This window comes from Alligator sinensis, unplaced genomic scaffold, assembly GCF_000455745.1.
Source record: "Alligator sinensis unplaced genomic scaffold, ASM45574v1 scaffold1185_1, whole genome shotgun sequence".
NCBI classification, from domain to species: domain Eukaryota; kingdom Metazoa; phylum Chordata; order Crocodylia; family Alligatoridae; genus Alligator; species Alligator sinensis.
In genome coordinates this window covers 508447-518590 of record NW_005842900.1, presented here as the reverse complement: position 1 = coordinate 518590, position 10144 = coordinate 508447, and positions in this window count along the sequence as shown.

Below are 10144 nucleotides of genomic sequence, written 5' to 3'. Positions count from 1 at the left end.
AGCTCTACCTATGGACAAACCCAGACTTTCAGAAAATGGGGTGTGGGAGCAATGACCAAGGGTGAGTACACCCCTGCTTTCCCCCTGGCTCTCCCTGCACACACACATTAGGACAGGCAGACTGCACCAGAGGAGCACCAAACTTTTTAAAGTCTCTCAAGCAGGTAAAAATCCTCCCTCCACCCCCACTTCCTCTGTGTGCTCAACTACATATTCCCTCCCTTCCCCTACCCTCCTCCACCTGCTGCTGTCACTGTCCCCAACTGATGAGGGGGACTCAGGAGCCACTCTTGCCCTGCTGCAGCTGGGCTGTGTGTGGAGCCAGGCTTGGCTGGAGACATCTGCAACAGCAGGCAGGTTCCCTTCCCTCTTCCTGGGCTGGTAGGGAACACCTGGAAAACCAGGTAGAGGGCAAGGACCTGCCTGCTGCTGTCCCTGGCTGAGCCTTGCTCCATATAGAACGTGGGTGGAGCAGGCAAGAGTGGCTCTGCAGTTCACACCCCTCTTCCCAGACACTGACCCCAGGACAGCCAGAGACAAGGAGCAACACTTGGTAAGGGGAGGGAGAATAAAGGAGAGCGGGGAAGGCATGCTGCTGAGAACAGTAGGGACAGGAAGGCGGGATTGTTTTTTGCTTTGGGGACTTAAGTCTAGTTACTGGGTGCTCCTCCCAAACCCCAATTGACAGAAAGGCTGGGGGGGGGCTCCATGCCACTGCACTGCCCCAGATCCACTCCTGGCTCTGCCCCAACAGTGGCAGCTTTACCCCTGGCTGGATCTAGGACAGTATTCTCACTTTTTCAAACAGTTGACTTCCAGTGCACAGACTGGTTGTTTCGTATGCTCTCAAATACAGATCCTGCTCATTTGGGTATAGCTGCTGCAGTGTGGTATCCAAATTTATGTTTGCAGCTTTGCCTCCCTATGTCTATGGCCTTAGGGTATGTCTACATTGCACAATGCAGCTCTTAAGGAGTTAACTCTGATACTCTAATCAGTATGGCTGTTTTGGTCCAGCACTCTGCTCAGGCTAATATACATTTTTTAACTGGGCAATGTGCCACATTAATAAGACCATGCTGCTTCCACTTTTGGGAGCTGGCTCAGTTATTTACATAACCCTGTTCTGTGCACTGTGGCTATACCCCCAGAACTACAAGTTCCACAATTTGTGCTCAAGTAGACACCTTCGAAAATTCCACCTTATGTTAACTGTATGTGTAAAGAGCATGACTATATAGCTTCTTAATTGTAAAGGTTACTCTCCTGTGATGTAGCCCTGAAAGCTTTTAGGAACCCTCCTCCTCTTCAGACTAACACTCCTACTCGCCCTTGCACTATAGGCAGTAAGAATTCATATGATCTCCTATCCCCTTGATACCAGCATAACCCTTATGCTTAGACTTTGATAGAAATATAAAGTGCGCTTCAATTATGTTTCCTCTGGAATTTCAGTAAGGAAATTCTATCAAATGAGCAAAAATGGTAGCTCTTTTTGCCCCACATGAAATGATAATTGAGCTCATAAAACATCAGCTTCCTCTTCTTTGCCTGTGCCCAGTTAATGAGGGGCTCCTCAAGTTAGCTGCCCCACCAGCAGATTGGGGCAGAGGGCTGGAACATACACCATCCCTAGCTCTTTCCAAGCCCCGTGCCTTGATCACCTGACTGGGACAGTTCCCTGCCCCGGGCGGGGGCTAGAGAGCCTGTTCTCCTCTCAGCTTCACAATCATTGAGCTGGGTGGGGAACAGGCTCCCCAACCAGTTCCCCACCTAGCTCCATGATCATGGAGCTTGGCAGGGAACAGGCTCCCAGCCCCTGCCAGCAGGGAGCTCCTAGCCCTGGCCCTGTAGTTGTGGAGCTGGGTCTGGAAGATAAGGATCTCTCAGCCCCCGCTCCCGGACTGTGATCTCAGAGCTGGAGGCTTGGAGCTCCCTGCTGCTGTGGCAGGGGGACATAGTCCCCACCCAGGCTTCGATGGTGGAGCCCACTCTGGCAGCAGGCAGCTCCCAGGGGCAGGGACCAATCTCCCGCTCCCTGGTGGCCAGCTGACCAGGAGCAGATTTGCTTCTAGTCAAATGTCTACATGAGCACTACTGTGCAGTAAATAATTGCAAGTAAATTTGCTACTTGCATTTTCAGGTAGCAAATTTGCTTGCGATTAGTGAGGTTTGTTGCGCAGTAAGCATGTGCACATGTAGATGCACACATTTACTTCATAGCAAACTATGCTTCTGCGCAGTAAAGAATTTCATATAGACACACCCATTGGCCACATCTACATCTGTGGCAGACTGCGCAGTTGTTACTGTGCAGTCATTTCGTACTTGCATAAGTACTACTGGCATTACTACACAGCACCATCACCACATGTTTTTTTCCCGATGCTACTGCGCAGCAGCAACAAACTACTGAGCAGTAGCTTGTTACTACTGCACAGTAGCATCACATCATGGTTAGTGACCAGCACCGTTACTGCATGGTAGCAAGCTCCAGTCTGTAGGCCTAATCCAGCCCACAGGGACCTGTCATCCACCGCACAGGGTTCCCCCCATGCATCTACAAATTTGGCACTGCGGGAGAGATAGCAGCATTATTTGCCACAGTTCTGGAAGTGACTCTAGAAGCTGCAGCAGTTAAAACTGCCATTTCCTCCTGGTGCCAAATTTCTGGAACTGTAGGGAGCCCTGTGGACCAGATGGCATGGCCCCATGTGTTGGATTGTGCTGGTGCACAGAGTTGGGCCATCTACCATGTAGGTCTGTGCCAGTGCACTGGATCACACCTCTGGACTGACCCCACATACCAATCCCATTTTGAATCTGGCCCATGAACTGATCCTGCTCATGGGATCTGGACCATGGATTGACCCTGTGTTACTCATCCGGGCCACAGGGCCAGAAGGTTGGGCACCACTGACCCAAGTGAAAAGTTATGGGACTTCACTATATAATCCTTGTGGCCTCCTCAAATTGCAAAGCCATATTCTTGAATGAGGGGATGTGATGGGTGACTCAGACTGTCTATGTTCAGGGATTGTATTTAGATGATCAGAGCAGCATGACATTTCACAGATGTTTGTTTCCTCTGTGCCTTAGACAATGAGGCAGAGTAAGGTTGCAGTTCAACTCTGCATTTCACTTCATTCTCTACATGGTGCTGCATTTTACTGCCAGTGGTATTTAATTTCACTCGCTGAAATATGTATATGTAGCTCAAATGTACACCACCAGGCTCTTCTTAATCTCTACAGAATACTAGGAGGCATTTACAGCTATTGTGAAATACTGACCATTCAACATTTTCACAATGTTTTTCCTGTCATTTCCTGAGTATCACAGGTGCATCACCCGGAGCGAAACAGCATGGTCTGAGACAATCAGAAAACTCTGTTTAGGTCCAACATCTTAAAAACCATTTCAGAACTGGAATTTGGTCTGAAGTTAACTCTCTTATTCCATCCAGCTCTGAGGATCTGAATTGGCTCTGTGACTTAACTGACTTCTGGTGGAGTTCTGAGTGCTCGGCATCTCTAAAAATGAAGCCTTCTTAAGGGTTCATTTTAGAGGAAAGAAAGTAAATTAAATAGACAACATTTTTTCTATTCTAGCTTACATGAAGCCATTGCTTTCTCTGGCCATTCTACCTACATTGTGCTGAAAGGACAAAAAAGAGTAAGATTAACAGAGGCAATTTGGATATGCCCCTCTGGCTATACTGACATGTGTAGTGAACTGCACAGTTGTTACTGCACAATCATTTAGTACTTGCTTAACCAAGTAGTATAAGACTGCACTGTAACTGGCATTACTTCACAGTCCTGTCACTGCACAGTTATTTGTAGACACTACTTAGCAGTAACAATGAGTTACTGCGCAATAGCTTGTTACTACTGCCCAGTAGCGTCACTGCCACAGTTCGCACCCAGCAACACTATGGTGCTGTAGCAGTGAGCCACAGCAGCAAGCTGTAGCAGTGAGCTAGCTCATTGCTATTGTGCTGTAGTGTCTTGTGTAGACACGTCCACTGAGAATTATTGTCACAAGTCATTGCTGAACTGAAAACTGGTTTAGAAATATATGATGTCTAAATTTCCTGGTTTTCCAATATGTACTAATTATCTATATTCACAAAGGGAAACTATTATAAATAATGTTACAGGAAGGATTAGGACAGGAAAAGACCAGAAAACTCTATTTAGGTCTCATGATGCCTTTGATTTAGCCAATTTTCTCTATGTGTTATTTGCCCAAATAATTGTGCATAAATGGGATTTTTTCCCCCAAACTACTTACCTTTGATACCTTATTCAATTTATTAACTGATCATTTGGCCCCATTCTGTACCAGGTCAGCTGGGATGGCACAAGGTGTAAGTCAGAACACAATGTAGTTATGATGTATAAAATAAACAAAAAAACCCCACAGTTCAGAGCCTTAAGCATTTGGTTTTCACAGTTCAAGTCTGTGGTGCACATATGACATCTCACACTAGCACAAATATCTTTGTGTCTTTATAGACGTTGGAGAGAGAAAAGATATATGAAGGCTTATCTAAGCACTTTTATCCCACCCTCTCACCAGTGGAGGATTGTTTACCTTAACAGTTTTACCCAGTTCTGTTTTGAAATTCCCTAATGTTGAAGCCTTCGCGAAAAGATTATACCACTGTCTAACAAACTTACAGTCTGGAAGGATTTCCAAAAATGGAATCGATGTTTCATTTTCTTAAATCAATCCCATCATTTCTAGTTATGCCTATTTATCCAGTCCAGTCCTCCTCCCTTTCAAATACTCATATTTATCAGTCCTCCCCATAACTTCTGTAGCTGTAACTTTTCCAAGTTACACAGATAAAATGTTATGATTTTTCTCTTTGTAAATCAGTTCCTTATCTTCTTAATCATTTATTGCTCCTCTCTGAACTCCTTTCAGCTTGTCAGAGATATGTGGAGCTGAATATGTAATTCCCCAGGTATGGTTACATCATTCAGTGGTACAGAGAGACATTAGCATTTCCTGTTCCAGGACATTGTTATTCATTTTCATGTGTAGCGCCAAATGCTGCCATCTTTCACTGGATGTTGATATTTAATTGGTCTACTTTCACCCTTTCATATGTACACTCATCTTGGCACCACTGTTTTCCAGGTTTCCCATTTCTCTGATTTTTTTCCTCACAAGCACACTTGATGAGCTTTCTCCTTGAACTCCTCTTTCCCAGAAGATTCTGACAGCTGGCAAGTTGGCTAGAGGGCCGCACCCAGAGCGTGGTGGTGGATGGGTCATATTCGACCTGGAGGGAGGTGGGCAGTGGAGTCCCCCAGTGCTCGGTCCTCAGGCCTGTACTGTTCAATTTCTTTATCAGCAACTTGGACGAGGGAGTGAATAGCACCCTGTTCAAATTTGCTGACGACACCAAGATTTGGGGCAAGGTGGGCACGCTAGAAGGGAAGGACAGGATACAGCTGGACCTGGACAGGTTACAGGGGTGGGCAAATGTAAATAGGATAGGATTCAATACTGACAAGTGCAGGGTATTGCACTTGGGCAGGATGAACCAGCAGCATACCTATAGGCTGGGGAACTCCCTTCTTGAAAGCACAGAGGCAGAAAGAGATCTTGGAGTCATTATCGATTCCAAAATGAACATGGGCCACCAATGTGAGGACGCGGTCAGCAAGGCTAACCACACCTTGTCACGCATCTACAGATGCATCACGAGCAAGTCCAAGGAGGTGATCCTCCCCCTCTATGTGACACTGGTCAGGCCACAGTTGGTGCACTGTGTCCAGTTTCTGGTGCCGCACTTCAGGAGGGATGAGGCCAGCATAGGGAGGGTCCAGAGGAGGGCCACTCACATGATCAGGGGTCAGCAGGGCATGCCCTACGAGGAGAGGCTATGGGACCTGAACCTGTTCAGCCTTCACAGGAGAAGGCTGAGAGTGGATATAGTGGCCATCTATAAACTTACTGGGGGGACCAGAGGGGATTGGGTGAGACCCTGTTCCCCCGAGCACCTCCCAGAGTAACAAGGAATAATGGCCACAAGTTGATTGAGAGTAGGTTCAGGCTAGACATCAGGAGGCACTACTTCAGTCAGGGCGGCCAGGATCTGGAACCAGCTTTCAAGGGAAGTGGTGCTGGCTCCAACCTTAGGGGTCTTTAAAAGGAGGCTTGATAACTACCTACCTGGGGTCATTTGAGCTTAAACTTAGTAGGGGTCATAACAGCCCTGTATTCATTCCTGCCCAGGGCAGGGGGTCAGACTAGATGATCTGCTCAGGTCACCTCCGACCCTACTTCTATGATTCTGTGATTCTATTAACAAACCCACTTTTCCTGGTAGAAGTGGCACTTTTAATGACCCTGTATTTGCAGGTCAGCTTCTTTTTTTAGTTGACCTGTGGTAAATTAATAGTGTAGATTAAGTAATAACTAGAACATTGGTAGTGGTTGGGAATCTGGGGCTGAAACTGATAGGCTGTGTCAAAAAGAATTTTTGTAATTGTTTGCTGTGATGTAGTCAGGAGACAGAAAAGAAATTCCTTGTCTACCCTATAACAGCCCCAAAATCTCAGTCAGCAGGTGTGTTTGGAGCCATTCACAGCATGATTAATTAGAGCTGTCTCACTTTCATAGCTCATTCAGATCCTTTCTACTGTGAGGATGCTTCTCAGTATTTTGTGGGAAAAAGTCATTCAATTCTGGCTGAACCATCTCCATCCATGGTACCAAAGCATGCTACTGAGAGGACAAATAAAAGATCTTTGGTTGAATTTCATCCAGTGTTATTCACTAGGATGGTGGAGATGTTGGGAGAATGTCAGCTCACAGCTTGTAGGTTGGATCCATGGTTTTCCTGGCTGGTGATGCCCAGTAGGAAGTACTGGGCTTATTGTTACTAGCGATTGTCAATAGTGATTGTTAATGTACTTAGTGGGGTGCCCAGGTACTGCAGGCTTTGAAGGGGACCTGTATGTATCTATTGCTCAAGAAACCATCTTTTAGCATTGGCCTTCTAGCAAGCTAGCTAACATCCCATGTCACACTTTCCCTTTAAGTAAGGTTATTTAGAAGGTTGTGATAAAACAGCTTGGCATAGCATCTAGTTGCTTTGAATCTCCATAAGCCTTGAATGTCCAGATACAGACCTTGAGCAGTGACTCTCTGTGTTGCCTTGGCCAATTTCTTCCCAGCAATTGCAAGCAATTAGGTGTCCTGACTGACATATCAGATTTGCCACCCATTTTTTATATAATGGAACATGGGGCTTGCAGCAGAATCAGATGAAACTCAGTCAAGGCAAGAAGACAGGGTTTATGGAGATGGACTGGGGAAAACAACTGGAAGGGACATCAGAGATTATATTTGCTTTAAGATTGAGGGTAATCAGTTCCAATGGTGACCCAAGTTGACAAAGAGGTGTGGGCACAATTTAGAGTGAAGTTGAGAATCTCAAATGGTACCAATGTTCAAAAAATGCATTTTTCTATCTTCACTTGATAAGGCAGATCCAATCTTCTCTTTCAGATGCAGATCTTGCTTCCAACATCCACATCTTTGTCACTTCAAGGTGGCAGTATTGAAAAGTGATCTACATATGGCTTCATTTCAAAGTAGGAACTAGCACAAAAGATGTCTGTCTACCTGCCTTGGTACCTGGGATACCCTTGAAACAGCACATGGTACTTATGTCCTGGGATCTCATTGTTTACTGATAAACTTTCAGAGAAATTGGAAGATGCTGGATTTGACCTATAAAGCACTACATGGCCTCCCTGCATGACTATCCACAATGGATTGACATATATTCAGGCAGTAGAAAGGGTGATCTGACCCTTTGCTGTCTCTTAAAGACTGTTGGTAGGATGTCTTCAGTAGAACCCTAGGGGATTAACCTAGATTTGCTAACTTTGAAGACATGTCACATGGCCACTCTCTGGGCATTTTTAGAAAGGTAAGGAGACTGAGGTATAGGCCAGGGTACATCGGTGGGATGACTGGCTTCTTGGCAGTGTGTATGAACTAACTGTAATGCATTGTATTTTTGTAACCTGAGATAACTGGCAGGGCACCCAGAGTCTGTGTGGGTGCTTTTGATTTAACCTCAAACTAATTATTAAAAATAAAATAAAAGAATGAAATAAGAATATTTTTAGAGCACACTACACAATGATAGTTAAGACTATTCCTTAAATATCTCACTGCCAGATGCTGCCAGTGCTACTTTTGGTGTTTGTCCTATGTGACCTTCAGCCCCAAACTCCTGCCTATAGTTATATTTGTTGTTCAAGTGGGAAAAAGTGCTCTGCTGCGGTTTGGTTTGGTTTGGTTTGGTTTGGTTTGGTTTTTGCGGGAAGCAAATAATAGGGAGCTTCCCCACCGAGCCATTTCAGGGCTTTTCACGTTTTACTTTAGACAGCAGTACAGGAGCCAAGAGAGACAACTTGAGTCATCCAGTCCCACCTCTTGCATTCTGCCAGATCTCTTGCTGCATTATCTCTGCTAACATCTTTTCTCACCTGTTTGCAGATCTCAGCAGTGACAGGGCCTCACCCCCCTGGCCCTCCACTCTGGTTGCTCTTGCTGTGAAGACACATTCCCTTTCCCATCCCTAGCTTAAACTGTACTTTCTCTAGCCTCAGGGCTGTCCCTCCTTGTCCTACCATTGTGTAAGCGTGTGAATAATTCTCTTCATCCATTTATACTGTCACTTTGACATTATTTATAGGCTGTGATCATTCCTGTTGAGTCTTCTGTTTTCCAGGTAGGACAAATTTTACTTCCTCAGTCTGTTCTCATATGTCTTCTCCTCTGAGCTTTGCCAATATTTTGGCTGTCCATCTTTATTTTTAAATCTATATATATCCTTTCTAAATCAGGGGCCCCAGAACTGCAAACAGAACACAAGCACGTCAGCAAAAGTGCTATGTAAAGGAATCCAATTTCCACCTTTGATTTACATGTGGTCCTTATGACATAGATTAAGAATAATCTTAGCTTGGTGTCTTTGGGAGTGTTATTGTACTGCCAGCTCTTATTTTATTTTGGTCTGTACTGTCACTGAAGACTTTTTCAAACTTTAGAAAAATCACTGGATCTGACATAGTCACTTCAAAATTGAGCATGCTGATCTGTTTTAAGGGCTAGGACCTGTTCAGGTTCCCAAGCAACAGAGAAGAAGCAAAGGAAAAAGACGAGACAGGTCACTGGTACTCACTTCCCTCACCCTGTACCAGTCAACAAAACATAGGTGACTGGATTCAGATGCCAGCATATAATACCTGCTTGTTCCCCTCCATTTCTGCACCATTCTCAGCACACAACTGAGCCATCAAACAGATTCTGCTGAGAATTTGTGACAAGCAACCATATTGCTGTTGGGCTCAGACCTCATTTGCCAGTTTTTAGCTCAGAGCAGTGGTTCTGTTTCAAGTGGTTAGACCCTGATGCTTTTTTCTCAGGGATTTCTATGACTGGACCCTAAGGTGCTACAGAGACAAGATGTCAAAGAAGTTGGGTAAGTAAGGAGTTCTGACAACTACTGTTCCTCAGGGGCCCACCACCCTTTCACCTTGGACATAAGTCAACAGACTGAGAGGAAGCAATGAGAGAGAGAAATAAGCCAAAACACATTGTTACTGTGCAATGTTACATTTCTACAGCACATTTTATCCCAGAGGCATTTCAAAATGAATGATATATGGACAGAAGTCCCTATCACCAAATTGCTGCCACCTCTGGGGTAGTACATTGAGTACATAATAGTACTATGTGATGGTTTGGGGCAGAATAATGTATCCAATTTAAATTGCAGGAGGTATTTTAGAGATACAGGGCGTGTCTACACGTGCCCCCTATGGCGCTGCTGTTACTGCACCATCATTTAGTACTTCCTTTTGGAAGTACTAAATGATGGCACAGTAATAGCCCATACTGCATGTTGCCAGTGGCGCACGGGTATTTTTAGCTGCTATGTTGCCATAGCAACACGCTATACTGAGGGAGCGCATTGCTACACTGACATAACGGCAGCGTCACGGTTTTTGCCCACGGACGCTACATCGCCATAGCGCGTTGCTATGGCAATGTAGTGTCATGTGTAGATATGCCCACACGGTCATGAACCCACCCCAAAAGC